At 32.5% G+C, this 9,399-nt stretch overlaps 1 long non-coding RNA gene across 1 annotated transcript; it reads left to right on the forward strand.

Moving 5' to 3' along the window:
- The first annotated feature begins 6,769 nt into the window (after positions 1-6,769).
- On the forward strand, positions 6,770-8,840 carry LOC124899289. Its single transcript, XR_007056563.1, has 2 exons — positions 6,770-7,489; positions 8,430-8,840. It is a non-coding gene; the product is annotated as an uncharacterized LOC124899289 (long non-coding RNA).
- The last annotated feature ends 559 nt before the right edge of the window (positions 8,841-9,399 follow it).

Raw genomic sequence — 9,399 nt, forward strand, 5'->3', positions numbered from 1 at the left:
ACAAGTGCTCCTATTTTTTGCCCCTAAAGGACAAAGTCTACACATATATAAAGCGTGGTAGACCGATCGATTCCAAATGAAATAATTCTTGAAAGGGATAAGGAGCAAATAATCATAATAATATGACAATTTGCTCTTGAAGAGCCTACGACATAATCCTTCATGAAACCTTATAAAAGGTTCAGGTAACTGAAAATAATAAAGTGATAAGATCTCAAAATGTTATGTCACACTGTGAACCGATACAAAATGAAATATCATTAATATTTTTGATACAATATTGACGCAATAATGTGAAAGATTACGAGGATCCGAATTCTACGTTTATTTAAGCATGCAGATGTAGAAATATTTATCAAGTGACATGAAATGATACATCTTGGTAAGCATAAAACTTATTTGATTTGCGGTTCAGACACTTGAAGATGTCACACATGAAGTACTGAATATTTCACTTGACAAAATTTATATGAAAACTTCTAAGGATTCAAAATGTTTGAAGCATACAAAAGTTTCTGGAAAACTTATCTATAATCCTTATATTGCACAAATTTATAACTTGGAAATTATTGAAACTCTTGGAGAGTTTTCAAAAGCAATAAATTATTTGCTGGAATGAGAAATATACCGAATTGGATTGGTTATATATCTTCATGCAATTGGTGTATTAATGTATCTTGTAAATACTGCAAGACCCGATATAACCTTTCGATTAATTTGTTAGTAAGATATAGTTCTGCTCCTACTAAGAGACATCGAAATGAGATCAAGCATATGAACTTATTTTATACTAAAAATTATAGTCTCGATCTTGTTAATTATGCTGATGCTGGGTACTTATCTGACCCGTATACAACTCAGTCTCAAATAAGCTATGTGTTCATATGTGGGGTTACTGTCATATCTTGGATATATACAAAGCAGTCTATCGTAGCCACTTTATCGAACCATACTGAGGTAATAGCTATTCATGAAGTGAGTCGAGAATGTATGTGGTTGAGGTCCAAGATACATCTCATTCGAGAAAAATATGACTTGAAATGTGATAATTTACTCACAATTTTATAAGGAGATAATGTAGCATGCATAACACAACTCAAGGGAGGATTCATAAGATGAGATAGAATGAAGCACACTTCATCAAAACTTTTCTATATACATGAGCTCCAAAAGAATGGTGATATTAACGTACAATAAATTCATTTACGTAATAATGTGGTTGATTTATTCACCAAGTTTCTTTCAATTGCAACTTTCAAGAAGATGGTGCACAAGATCGGGATGCAAAGATTCAAAGATGTTCTCATTAATCGAAGTTAATACGTGCTGTACTCTTTTTTCCTTATGAAGTTTTGTCCCATTGGTTTTCCTTCTAAGGTTTTTAATGAGGTAACCTATATGCATATTGTTAGAGATGTGTGCACTTTTTCCTTCACTAGATTTTTTTTCTCACTGAATTTTTTCTAGTAAGGTATTAACGAGGAATGTTATCTATCAACTAGACACTCAAGGGGGAGTGTTATAAATATATTATCATATATAGTGAATGTCTACTTTACCATATATAGTGAGTGTCTATTTATGGAAAAGTTAGAAATCTAAGGTTAGTTTTTTCCTATAAATAAAGAGTGTTTCCTTCATTGTAATTCACCCTTCAAGAAACCCTTTAAGAGAAAAAAGAATTACTCTCTGTTTTCTCTCCATTCTTCTTATTCTTACTTTATATTTCACAACATATCCTAAATTAATAATAATAATAAAAAGATATATATGAATCAGTAGCTAACATGACATATGTACTGTTGAGGAATAAAGTAGCTACCATGAAATATATGTTATTGAATTATTAGTTCGGTGGGATCACTTATCAATTATTTGAGGTTATGTGCTAGGGGTCTGCACGATTGATTCAATTCGATTTTGTGTATTATTAATTTAATTTATCAATTTTTGATATGTAAATATGTTAAATCGACAACTGGCCCAATAAGATATTCATTATCGATTTTTGATCTTTATCAGTTTGATTTTTGATTTAACCAATAAGAAATACTCTCCTTTTTTTTTTTTACTTTCTCTTATTTTCATAAGCTCTACATTAACTTCATGTATAAAGCATACACAAATTATAAGAACTAACACAACAACTATAAAATACAAAAGACAATAAAATATGTATTTAAAATCTGAAATATAATTATGAATAAAAATATAATTTTAATATAACTTTATTGGGTTATCGGTTTTAACCATTAACTAAAATCTTAAAATAAAAAACTGAACCGATAGCCCAACAAATAAATTAACAAAATCGTTAACCCAATAACTTGCTATACCAATGCATCAATAGCATTTTTATTGATTTGGTTTATTGATTGAATCGATTTTTGCAAATTTTTGCATGCACCTAATATGTACTGCAAAATGGGTAGCTCAGTATATGCGTATTAATTGCATGAACAATATGTGTTGGCATAACCACAACTTTTGCATCATCTATAGTGTATTTACCAAAGATGAAATTTGAACATATGTGTGTTTGTCTATACTTGCATTCAGTACCCTATAACCACAAGCTTAAAATTGTGATCTGCCTTGATCAAGGGGGTCTTGACCTATCAACAAAGCACTTTCACAACCTATTATAGTATCATAAGTAGCGAAGAAAACAATACAATCATGTCAAAAAAATGACGGATAGGGGTGACAAAGTTGACGACGACTGAATTCAGCAACTTTGCAGCCAAATCTTTGCTGTGAAAATTTCGTCTGGTAATTTGAAGGGCGAATTTCTACATTGTTATCCGTTTAGAGAAAGGTCATGGATTAGGAGTTTGACGTACTATGTGGGTCTTCATTTGGAAAAAAATTGAGAGGGTGGAGTTGAAAATCTTAGATCATTTTTATCCGTCTGATCAAAATATTCGACAGTCAAAATCTGATTTAATATGGACCCTTCCTTAGACAAAAACTGGATGGTCAAAGCTGAGTTAGAGAAAGCACAATTTCTACTCTGCCTATGTAGCACGCACAATTGGTTGATTTATGGGATCTTAGATTGCCACATATTCTTACTAAAATTACGTCATTTTAGAATTTCAACATTAGCCAATTTCTTATATAAATTGTCATAATTTAAATTTTAGCAAAATATTGATTTATTGGAATAAATATATGTCTTATTATAGTTAAATAAAATATTACATTATAAAACATGTCAAATTAATTGCAAGAGCAACAATAACAGAGAAAATCTTCATCAGAAAGATGATATTTAGTTGTCCAATTAAACAAGGGAATAAATTCTTGACTTTTTCACATATGAGGAAAAAAATTAATTGATATCAGAGTTAAGTGCCCTCATGCTACCTGCTTAAGTGTGACTGAATTTGATAGAATCATACTGCTTGAATATTGGCTATATTATGTTCATCATCAGTTTTTGCTCATTTAATTTTATGAATAAAATAATGTCTAATACATCACATAAAGATATATTTATTTTAGATTTAAAAAACAATACTATATTAATAAATTAATTTAAATATTGACTTACTTAAGTCAAAAATATCATATATAAGTAAAAAAAGATAAGCCGGCTTTCTTGTTTTAAAAATAAGGTCAGATGAAACCGATCGAATATTAATTTACAATAATTAAATAATCTTTACAGGAATGAACTCATAAACGTAGATATACTCATTTTTCTTTTCTCTATACAAAGGATTGTTTCCTTCAACTTCCTTGCAATCTTTCTTTTTCTCTTACTCTAACTTCTTTTTCTTTATTCATTGTTATTAGGGATGGACATGGTATGATATATGTCGGATTATCACACCGAGTTAAAAATTTTAGCATCGTGATTTTGTTATTATTGTATTTGATATGGTATAGATCGTATACGGTATATATTTTAAAAAATATTGGTATTCGGTAGGTATATTCTATTTATTAATATCATACCAATACTCTCTTAGAAGCTTGATCAAAATATCTTTAACACACGAAGTTTTCTCTCTACATTTATGACACCCAACTGTCACCACCTTGTCGTGCGCAGTTTCACACGATCGCCAGATCCACCGCCCAACGAAAATGTCTCCATGGAGAAAAATGAACTTCCTAAATAGTCCTTCAAATATATCTTGACTGATAAACAATCAAATCTCAATAAGTCTTATCATTTCGACAATCTGACATCTCAAGACAATAGTAAATCAGAAAAGGACCCAATCTTTCTCTCAGACCAAGACAAAGAAAGAATTTATCAACCATGGAGATTCTCCGCGATAGTTAAACTAATGGGAAGAAAAATCTTACATCAGCTCCTCAAATCCAAAATTAATGACCTATAGAAGACAACATAACCCCTGGTTCTTATTGATTTAGGGTATGGTTTCTTCACCGCAAAACTCCACAAAAAAAAACATGAACAAAGCTTTTCACGGAGGTCCATGGTTCATAGTTGGAGGTTTTCTACCAGTCACACAATGGGAACCAAATTTCGTGCCTTGTAATTCCACTATGACACGCACAACAATTTGGGGTAGAGTTTTCCAACTTCCCACGGAATTCTACGACTAATAGATTTTGGAAAAAATTGAGAGGAAATTAGGGTTTCTACTCAATATTGATTTGTGCACGTCATTGACACTGAGGAAAAAATAGATACGTATTTGAATATAAGTGCCCCTAAACCTTTCGGTGAAAAAATATATCACCATCAGAAAGCACATCCAACAAATGGAACATGAAGGTGTAGGAATCCTTTGCATAGGGTGCGGCAAATTGGGGCATAAGCTAAGGGATTTCCCCTCCCCATAACTCACAACCACCAAGCGTTCCAATCACCTCATCTACCACGACCTCTCAAATTGCACTGCCGGACACCATGTGGAAACTGGTGAGCTTCTCCAAGAGAGGAGCTGTAAAGAATAGAAGCCCAATCTAGGTAAAAAACTCTGAGGCGCTACCAGGTAAGACTATAACCTCCTCTAAAAACCTTCCCTTGGACAAACGGAGAACTAATAAATCTCCAGCCGTGCCAAATGAAGCAGGCGCCATTATCATTGGTAGTTCTATTGGGTAAGTGGGCCTTAGCTGTTACTTTTAGGAGGAAAAATGCATCTCTGACTCTAGACAGAGAGACATCCCTACCTAAAGCACAAAGACCCAAAGAAACTACCCAAGCGACCCTATCCTGTAATAACATTTTATCTTACCCTGGGAATAATAAATTCCACATCCTCGATAGAAACATCCCTGAAGAAGGGAATATTCAACAAGGAATGTAGTTGACATGGCCATGAGAGTCATGTCTATTAAATCTCCCGTTAAAAGTGTCCAACAAGAGCTCTTAGATGCTAATCTTAATTACCCTGAGATGAGAGCTCTTGAGGGACTTTCCGATACTAAAATGACCAATGATGTCATGTCAATTAACTATCTCCAAACCAACCAACATCCCTTTACTAAAAATGGTAATACTCAACTTTTCATCACTCAAGCCTCTTATACTCAAACTACCAATGGACAATGCACAGAGCTCAAACTAAGCTCATACTTCTTCAAAATCACCAATCTTCCTAATGACTGCCCCACCACCTCAGGAGCATGCCCCAACATCTTGGCTAGAACTTCTCCTATAGGACTTCTTGATCCTGAACGCCAATATTGGAGATCATCCAGTGGTCCCGTCCCTCCAGGATTCACACTACCTAGAAAATATAGTGAAGGATGCGATAGACCACTCAGTCCACCAACTGAAAAACCAGTTATAGATTTAGACTCTCTTTTAGAGAACAATTCTTGAAGGACACAGTGCACCTAAAAACTTAGGAGCACAACCTTCTCTTGAAACAAATCTTCCAAAGTCTTCCATTCTTTCCATCACAACCTTCCAATGCAACTATAGTGGGCCCTTCTTCATACCATGGAACCGTATGGGTCCCCTCTTGAACTAAAAACAAATCATTGTACCAAAACCTTGGGAAAAAGATCAAAAAATGGGAGAAAGCTCAATTCTCAATACTCTGAAACAGTGAAATCAGGACTTAGAAATTTTTTGGAAGATCTTGGGGATCAAAGGCCAGAAACCTTCCTCCTAGAGAACACCTTCCAGAAAGAATTCAAAGAGTCCCTGAGAGAAGTTGTTATTGTACTCTATCCCAAGACTCTAATGAAGTGTTCCCGAAACTTGAGAAATATGATAGACCAGACCTCACTTAGGTTAACCCTGAGGACAACCAAAATGACCAGACCCCTCTAAGACCAGGGAAAGGGGAAGAATGTGAATCCCATACCTTTGTTGACACCTAATTTTTGTCCTCCATGTCTAAGTTTAATTCTGAGTTTTTTTAAAAAATAAAATTACAATATTTATCTTATCTAGATAAAAACTTTTCAAAATATTTATCTATGTAATTTTATATTTATAGGTGGCGATTATATATTTTCGTATCTATATATATGAGATTGTATAATTTTATTACTTAAATAAATATTTTATGAAAAATCAGATTTAATCAAGGGTCGTCTTGAAAATTAATTCAAATGAGTAAATTCTTGATTTAAATATAATTTATTCTTCTCGAAACTAATTGGTATTTAAATTCATGTCAAATTGCAATTCAATTTATTCAACTCATTAATTTTGACCTTAATTGAACTCAAATTGGCCACAATTGCAATAAAATTGGCCAAAATGAGATCGCTAAATACTAATTTGATTGGTATTATTTTTGAAATACCCCCCCCCCCCCTAAAAAAACCTAAAATCCATCCTCTCCATTAGAGTCTAGCAACCGACCCAACCCTTTTTCTTCTCCAAACCCGATAAATAACTTAAACAACACCGTAACATCATCTTCAACAACAATATCGATCAACAACAACCTAACCACGATAGCCAACATCAGTGTTAACAATCTACTTCAATAATGATACAAACAAACATTGATAATACCGGCAACAATTAGAGTCTTTTATAGCACCAACAGACAACAATAACTTGACAACAATAATATCAGCAAGAAGCAATAATTTCAATGCAAAACCAAACCAAAACTCGGCGACCCAACCCAATACCAGCTGCCTGTACCCGCGATTTAGCTTTCTAAGGATACCTCATCATCCTTTCAATTTGAAAATCAAATTCTTGTACCAAAACAGTACAATTCAGCTCACCCCTCAATAAAATCCCCAAATCCCTTGAATTTTCACTCCCACATTGCCAAATTAGTCAAGAATTGGGATTTTGGGGTTCTATATAAATCCCCTACCTCTCATTATTTTAGGGGGGTTTTCAGAATCAAAAAAAGGGGGCTAAACGTTCTTTTCACTCGGCTAGGATTTTGGACTTCATGTTCCCAGTCTTAGAGTTGTGAGAATTGTAACTCAAGTGCCATTTTCATTGCTGTTTTTGCATAAAGAAAGGTGGTGAAGTGAAGTTGTTGTTAAGTCATCGTCCCGGTTCGCTGCCCACAAAAAGGTAAACTCATTCTCTTTAATTTTTCTTTTCTTTAAAACTTCAGTGCTTTGATGATTGGGAATTGTTGTATGTTTAGCTAGTAATTCCCTTCTTGACTAATTTCTTATGAAGTTTTTTGATCGAATTTTAGAGTTAGTATTATGTTAATTGTTTTATTTTGTGGCTTTGGTGTTGAACGACCTCTGCTTTTGGTAATATCCTACTTCAATTTACCTCTGTTATTTGTTCTAATCTAAATCGTGAAATCTCGCCATGATTGTTTATAATTCCAGTAACCGATTTGAGATCATTTTAATAGTAGTGTGTTGATATTAAAAGTTTATTACCATAGACACCAGATGAAGTAGGTTCGATCTGTCTTGTTTTTTTTGAATTCATTATTACTAGTATGATTGTGTTGAATAAACAGTATGTTGGGTATCACGTTCCTTTATCGTTGGTTTTCTTTATTTGTTATCGTTTATTTTGTGTTTTGATAAAGTTTGACAGATTACATGTTTGGATTTTCCACTACCTTGTATCTATCTAAATTTCTAAATATTGAGATACTTTCCAGTGATCCTTTATTAATGTATGCTTTTGATTTATAAACTGTTGGACTAGAATTGGGTTGCTGTTATACATAGCCTTGATCAAGATCAATATTTGTGCACTTTATGATATTGTTGTCCTTAGTTTGTCTTTAAACTAGTTTAAATTCATTAGGAAAATCGCATAGGAAGTTACTAATTTATAAATCTTCTTCCAGAAATCCTTTGTTTGGGAAATTCATGTTGAAATCATTTTGATCTTTTCTTTCTCTACTTTACTGAATTGATTAAGTTTTTGTTAAACATTCATTGGGTTCTCAACCTATTGCTAGTTGTTATTAGTATTCATCTTTGGCTAATTCTTATCTTTCTTTTTCCTTGCATGTAAAATTCTGCTTGAATCCTAACAGATTCTATTTTTTGCATTTCTCAATGGGCCAAAGAGTCCTACATCATCTTCGAGTCCAAAGCTTCAACCAAAGTTCAAAATGGACCAAACATATGAAGATACAAAATTGTATACAAAGATTACAACAAATATACGTGGAATACAAGTGATATACGAGGAAAGGAGTGCTAATATTCAGCTAGAGGATCAAATTGGGTGTATATGACTAATTTTAAGTCATGTGTACATCAATTATATAGAAAAATGTGAAATAATTGGATTGTGATATACAACTAATATACATAGTTGAAAAGGAATAAAAAATAGGTCCAAAGAGCAGGCTAGAATTGAAATGAACTAAAAAGGGGCCTGAATCTCATATTTTCTCCCTTTATTTCCTTCTCTTAATTCAATTATTTATTTCTCTATTGAATTTAATTTATATGAATCCTCGGGAGCAAATTATATTGAAATTATTCATTTATGTTGGGTATTTAATATTCATAATTTTTTTAATTTGCTCTATTAGGCAAACTTAAGCTCGTAGGATAACTTGGGGCTTTTTTACATCCTTCATAGTTATTAAGTAGCTTAAATCCATGTTTAAGAAATTGAGTTAATTATTTAATTCAAAGTCTTAATCCGGATAAATTTGTAAAAGTTAGAATATTTTGAAACTTTAATGTTTAGTTTATTAAATGGATTATTATAAATAAATTCAAGATTTTTCTAATATAAGTTCATGATTTTGATAACTTAAAAACATTTTCAAAATTAGCCAAATAAGTTTAATCCGTCGGAAACCACACTTTGTGGATTTTTGAAAGTGCCTAATACCTTATTTCGAATTTATTTGAACCCTTACCTAGCCTCTGGTTATTTTTAAAAGGTTTTTCTTTCAAAATTATCTTGTTAAATGGTTTCTTAATTTTCTAAAATGAAGTGGAGACTCTAAATTATTTTTTTCAAATCAAATCAGTTAGGTTCTTCTT

The sequence above is a fragment of the Capsicum annuum genome, chromosome 6 (genome assembly GCF_002878395.1).
Source record: "Capsicum annuum cultivar UCD-10X-F1 chromosome 6, UCD10Xv1.1, whole genome shotgun sequence".
NCBI lineage: Eukaryota > Viridiplantae > Streptophyta > Magnoliopsida > Solanales > Solanaceae > Capsicum > Capsicum annuum.